This window comes from Cornus florida, unplaced genomic scaffold (genome assembly GCF_030987335.1).
Source record: "Cornus florida cultivar Cherokee Brave unplaced genomic scaffold, ASM3098733v1 CherokeeBrave_3.0.0_Hap2_Chr05, whole genome shotgun sequence".
In the NCBI taxonomy this organism is placed as follows: Eukaryota; Viridiplantae; Streptophyta; class Magnoliopsida; order Cornales; family Cornaceae; genus Cornus; species Cornus florida.
Genome location: NW_026775575.1, coordinates 50038700 through 50045556, shown reverse-complemented (window position 1 = coordinate 50045556; position 6857 = coordinate 50038700). Strand labels below are relative to the sequence as shown.

The 6857-nt window shown below is 34.1% G+C and overlaps 1 pseudogene; it reads right to left on the bottom strand.

The window, feature by feature from the left end:
- Positions 1 to 325: 325 nt before the first annotated feature.
- Positions 326 to 6857, bottom strand: part of LOC132309262 (agamous-like MADS-box protein AGL62) — an 84008-nt pseudogene continuing 77476 nt past the window's right edge.

Sequence of the window (6857 nt, the reverse complement as noted above, 5' to 3'; positions counted from 1 at the left end):
AAAATTAAATTGACAGCATAGTCTAGTCGATACTAGCTTGAAACTGCCCCAATTATGGACAATAAAACTTCAGAAAAATCCATGACCACCGTATCCAAAACTCTAGAGTACTTGAGTAGTGCAGTAGTATTATTATTATTATTTTTTAATTTTAGGGCAAGAATATTAGGGGTCAATGATTAGTACAAGGGTCGAATATGGGCTCCAAACGCAATGAACAATCCAATTGCTCGGACAACATGATGCTTGCACTTGAAAAGTACTGCTTGAATCCATATGGCTAAAATCATTAAGCTTTTTCTCAAAAGGAACAACGAATCCAATACTATTCTTTGCAAAAAAAAGACGAACCATTTCTGGCCTTGACTAACAACTTGTTAGTTTGATTTGTAACATTCTTCTTAAGCTCCTCCATGGAGTCCCTAAGTTGTTCAAGCTCTAGCAATCCGAGCTTGTCAATTGGGGCTTCCCACCAGCAACAGCTTTGGCTAGCTTTCCTCATCTGATCAAAGGCTTCACCGGTTATTCTCTCAGCTTCTAACTCATTCAGAAATCGAGTGAGGTGTGAATTGAGTCCACGAATGCTGGCATCACGATGAGCCTCGATGGAGAGTTTTGGAGTTCAGTGGAGAGTCTTGAGTGATAAAATGATCCACCATCGCCTCAACATTAGGGTGTCTGAAAGAGAAGAGTTCCTTCCCTACAGGAGTGTGATAAGTACTCAAATGTGATGCATTTTAGTACTTAAGTTAGGATATTTTAGTCCATTCATCTATCTTACTTTCCCGTTTTAGTTTTAATTTATGTTTTTATCTATTTCAAGTCAATAAGGTTCAAATAGGCTAAAAAGAGCCTTTTAGCTCCTTTTTGGAGTCAAGAAGAAAATTCAGAAAAAAAAAAAAAGGCTGAATTGTTCAAGTTTTGATCGATCGAAGAAAACCCTTATCGATCGAAGATATCTACAATCGATCGAAAAGAAGGCGGTGCCAGCTCAATGGATAAGGTTGCCAGTTGTCAAAATATATTTGCCACGTCATCTTCGATCGATCAAAGCAAGCTTCAATCGATCAAAGCCAGCTTGAATCGATCAAAGACTCTGCTGGCAGTGAGCTGTCTAATTCCCTAGTGCGCCCGAACTCCACTAACTTTTGTAGCTGCGAGTTTGCACTAATCAAAGGCCTATTTTCTGACTTGTTACCTACTCAAAGAGGCTGGTATTTAAATCAAATGAAACCAATTGTATAGGGTTGTTGATTTTGGTTCCCAAATATTTCAACTTTTAGACATAACTATTAGATATTTTACTCTCTCTAGAATTAAGGTTTTTGGAGCAAAGCAAAGAGGAAAAAGATGGTGCCTACATTGAAGATAGCCCTTGAGGGTTGGATGACAACAACCATGAATGGCTAAATCATTCTTTTGGGACTAGAGATAGCCCCTAGGCTTGCTTCTTAAACTAAGTACTTGTAGTTTTTGGGGATTTATGTTGTAAATAATGTTTTGACCATGAATATTATAAATCTTGAGTTTTTACATGATTTGTATGGATTAATTCTTCCAATTGATCTTTTATTTCTATTCATATGTCTATGTATGATAGAATAAATGGTCATGTGCTTACACTAGATTTTATGAGTTTGATGCATGTCTATGTGTGTTGGAATTGTAAATCTAGTGATGGTCAAGGCATTGAGCTTAATTGATTACTTTTTTGGTTTATTTGATGGAGTATGCTTATTTCTTGATGGATTGTGCTACCTCCTTAGCTTAATTAGTTTAATTTCCTTGTCATTAGTCTAGTTATAATGTAGTTGCTTTAAATTCCTAGATAGGTAGACAATTCATTCCTGTTGTTTGATAGTCCATGCTTATGAGTGCAAGTAGTATATTTCTCTAGATTTTTGTGTGTGCATTAATTGTAGGTTTATTAAATGGTTAATGGTTTAGTTTGATAGGTTGTGCTGCTCACTAGATTGATTAGACAATTTATGCTTAATTTGTCATCCATGCTTAGTATTTCAATTAATGACAAACACATTTCATTTAGAACATGGAATCCTCCTAAATTGACAAATGCTAAATATTTAGTGAAGTAAAGCTTAGTGGTGAACTCTATACTCCAAGACTTTTCTCTCATTCTTTATACCTTAACCTCTAGATTGTTCTTAATTTGCATATTTTTAATTGAATCATTAGCTTAATTTAACCAACCAAACCCTTTTTTGATCATTCGACCTACTAATTTAATATTGATTCTGTAGTATCTTGCAACTCCCTTGGTACGATCCCTACTTACTCTTGCTATGTTAGTAGTAGAAGTAGTAGTGGTTTTTATAAATTCAAATTTGACCAAAAAGGCTTTAATTGAACCACAATCACAACATCAATTTGGCATGTGCAAGCGACGGCCTCGTCAAGTTTTGGCACCGTTGCCGGGGATTAGCAACGCATTACTAAGGATTGATTAGGAATTAGTATTCCTTTTATCCTTCCTTTACTTTATTTTTATTTTATTTCTCACATTGTCACTCTTTGACTAGGTACTTGGAGCAAGGGAAGCAAAGCAAAGCATAAAAAACATAAAATAAAAAATTGCAAAAGCAAAGCAAAAAGCTTAAAAATTCTTGAAGTTGCTTAAAGACCTTTGTGAGCTATTCTAAACTCCTCTTGCTTAGTTTAAATCATCGGCCTATATGGAGGCAATTTTATTTCATTGTTTATCATCGGCCCATATGGAGGCAACTTACTTTTTGCATTTGCTGAAAAGCATGGGAGTATGTGTAATACCTCTAATTTTCAAAAGGATATAATTGAAATTTAATTATTTATTTCATGTGCATTTTTAATTGATTATGTGACTATGTACTTGTGTGGTTATGAGTTTATTTGAGTTTATTTGATTAATTGTTTATTTGAAATATGTGATTTAATTGTGTGTTTTAATTGATTGATAGTGTGAGACTTGCTTGTTTAATTGTGTGAAATTTCTTGTCAATTATATGTTAGTTTTAAATGATTAATTGTTTAATTTTAATTTTAATTTAAAAAGAAGTTGGATTTGGATAGTAGTAATGGACTACCCAATGGGTCACATGGACTACTTGGATAAGAGACTAGATGGGTATAGATAATTACCCATGGATAGCTGTGTGTGTGTGTGTGTGTGTATATATATATATATAAATATATATGAGTATATATATGTAAGGATAGTTTAATTATTATTATTAGTATTTATTTATTACTAATAGTAAAATTATGATAGTTAGTGATATATATATATATATATATATATATATATAGTTATAATTATATATTATATATGTATATATAGTCACGTTTTATCAGATGTAGTATATGTATGTATATTTATATTTATATTTTATTTTCCTTTTCCTTTTCCTTTTATTGTATTAATCTTGGGGTATAATTAGGATTAGGGTTTTATTGTATAGCATATATGTGTATATATATGCCTTATGTCTGCGAAGGGTTTAGAAACCCTATTCACGTCCTTAAAAAGGTAGAGAGTTGAGAGAAAGAAGAGAGGTGCGGCCAAAGAAAGGAGGCCGAACCAAAGAAGGAAGTATAAGGGTTGCTCATGTGGGTGTAGACCAACCTGTAGAGGACGACGATAGTAACCTAGGTCGGCGGAATCAAGCAAGATGAAGGCGGTTTAAGGTTTCAATCCGAAATCCTTAAAGACAAGTTATTCTCCTACTCTCTCCCTTAGGTTCGTGTTCTATGAATGCCTAGGATAATTCTAGGGTTTAAATAGACAATAAATTGATCTTGTATGCATGCTTAAACAGATTTAAATTAACGTTATATGTATGTTTTATATTTTTCTTGATCTTGATAATTTTTGCCTGAAATCTTGTTGTAAGTTATGTTTATGATGCATATCAACTTTATATATATTACTGGGATGATGTGGTACAAGGTTTAAACCCTTGGGACCAATAACAATGGAGTACAGAGGGATTAGAACTCGCCGGAGACGAAAAAGATGGAAAATAGCAGGAGTAGAGGCGGCTCCATTCAGAATGGAGGCGGCTCAATTGGAATGGAGCGACTCCGTCTCCAATAGAGGCAGCTTTCTTGCTGGACTTTTGGTTAAGGCGTGTTCGGAACTGGTTTTTGGATTACATAAGGGTTTAAAACATACCTAGGCTATAATGGATGGTTGGAATAATTTAAATTGGCATAATTATTTTTTCGAATGTATAATTTATGTTAATTTGTCATGGATATGAACAATATAATGTTTTAAATAAATCTGTATATTGTTAACGAAGGATGAAATTATGTAATATTAATTTAGTAATTTAAATGGATGTTAAATGATTTAAATCATGGATTATCAGTATAATTTAGTCATGTATTTATCTAATGTTGAGTATGCTGATTTCTGGATTTAATTGATGTATTAATTTATTTCTTCATCAATTATTTGATGGAAGGGAGGAATTAATTGCTTAAAAATAACTTAGTAATTAATATGGATGTCATATGATTTTAATTATGCGTTGACAGAATATGGGCAAATGTAAGAAACACCCCTAAACTATACCTTTCATAGTAATATTACCCCCTATTAAAAAAAGGTGTGCAAAAAATATCCTTATTCTTTTCAATTTGTGCAAAAACATCCCTCAATTAATATAATACCCATTTTACCCTTTTTACTCTTCCAAAAATACCCCTACCAAACCCATCTTGTTGATGTCAAGGTCAAAGAGGAGAGATGGAGGCTGTCGACGGTCTGAAATTACTTATTTTCCCACTATCCATTGCTCAATAATAAACCATTGAAGTCGATGAACAAAGTCAAACAAATCAATTAAAATACCAACAATTCACCAAAGTAAGTTACACCCATATAGATTAATCACAAAGCATTTCAAAAGTTCCAAAGCAGATGCTTTTCATCATAGAAAATTAAACTAATATGAAGAAACACCAAAAGGGTATGTTCTAAGCTTGCTTACTTGTTGATTGTCACAATCAAATCCACACCCACATTGAGGGCTCTCCTCAAAGTTGTCAATCGAGAACTCGGCCGATGCAATCCTGACGGAAAATTAAAGGTCATCGTCACTCGGATTCACCTCGACGATGTCAACCCACAAGAACAGCAACTTCACTTTGACACCCTCTAACCTCGAGATCGAGACCTTTATTTTCGAGACTCGAGTGCATCCCCACCGGCGCCATACCTCCCTCCATGCTCGACGAGTTCTCCATCCCGCCGAAGCTCATTGACCGGAAAGTGGCCCACCATGGATATCTTACTCTGAACCCTTTCCTAGCATCAATCTGGTATTCTTTACAATTCTAACACAAGGCGCTCGATCTGATGCTTGAACCTCTTCCCCAGTTTGTTAGTCGACCCGTGTGTGGGTGTGGGTGTGTGTGTGTGTCTGTGTATATATACGTATCTATACATATATAATTTGTAAAATTACATATTTTAGTGTTTTAATATAATTCTTTAAGCTAAATAGTTGTTTTGAATGGAAGGAAGCATGCTGGAGATGATGGGTCTTCTCTAATCTTCCCTTCCCTCTCTACAGCGGCAAACAAAGATAAAGAAGAAAAAGGGCCAAACCCTTTTTAGTCATTTCACAAAATATTTAATATATATATATATATATATATATATTATAAAATGTGTTACTAAGGGTATTTTAGTCCAATTTTTATAAATAGGACTTATTTGCACAAATGTCATAGTTTAGAGGTCTTTTTTTTGCATGGGAGAGGTGCAATATGCATTGTAAGCATAGTATAGGGGTGTTTTTTGCACTTGACCCAACAGAATAATATGGTTAAGTATTTGGTCTGACCTTATTATGCTTAATTCTGGATTTTTAATGTATTTAAATTATTGCAACAACTGTGGATTTATTTGATGTATTACTTTGGATGTTGCATCATGTATTGGATTGTGTGGTTTAATGCACCGGTATAGGACGGTGACATTTTAGGGACGGATTAACCAAAGAAGTTAAGTCCTACCTATTTTTATATAAAGGGATGGATTAACCAAAAGAATGTTAAGTCGTACCTATATTTAAGTCAGGTCAGCTAAACAAGTTGAATGACTTATAGAGGATTAATTATAGTTGGATCGGATGGATTTTATATATATAATTATGGTGCCATGATATGAGCTTGAGTTTCAGGATCATGGTTATGGTGCGTATATTGCCTAGGATGGATAACTGGAAATAGTAGGCATCTGGGTGCCCTGGTAGGTCTAGGTATTTATGCCCTCTTTATGTGCGATTTGCATGTTGCCTTCTATTTAGGTTGAGACAAACCTATAGTCTAGTAAGCGTCCTATAGTGTGTATCTATATATATATGGATTACTAGTTATTGTTGGATTGACTAGGATGTATACGTGTATCGGATCTCTGCTTAAACTGTAGTAGAGTAGAACTTTTTTGTGGGCCTGACCCACCATTATTTTTCAGGTATTCTCAGGAGTAGGGATTGTTCGTGCTGAGCAGGGATCATCAACTTCATTCTTCTGGATTGTCTACATAGGAGTTTCCTTTATGATTCAGTATTTAATTATAGACAGTTGTTTACTATTGATTTTACGTTTGAGGTTTTCTAGGGGTCCACGCAGTATGGATTCCCAAGTTTTATTGTTGGAGGATTAATTGTATCAGAATAATTTATTATTTAATGGAATTTTATTCTGAGGTTTCAATTAATGGATTATCATTATAGTTTTCTTTCAGAAATTTATTTATTCTTATTTATCTATTTTGTACTCTTTGTTTGATTATTACTGATTTGTTTTTGATATCCTCGGGTAGTCGAGCGTGGGCCTGGCCAATCCGC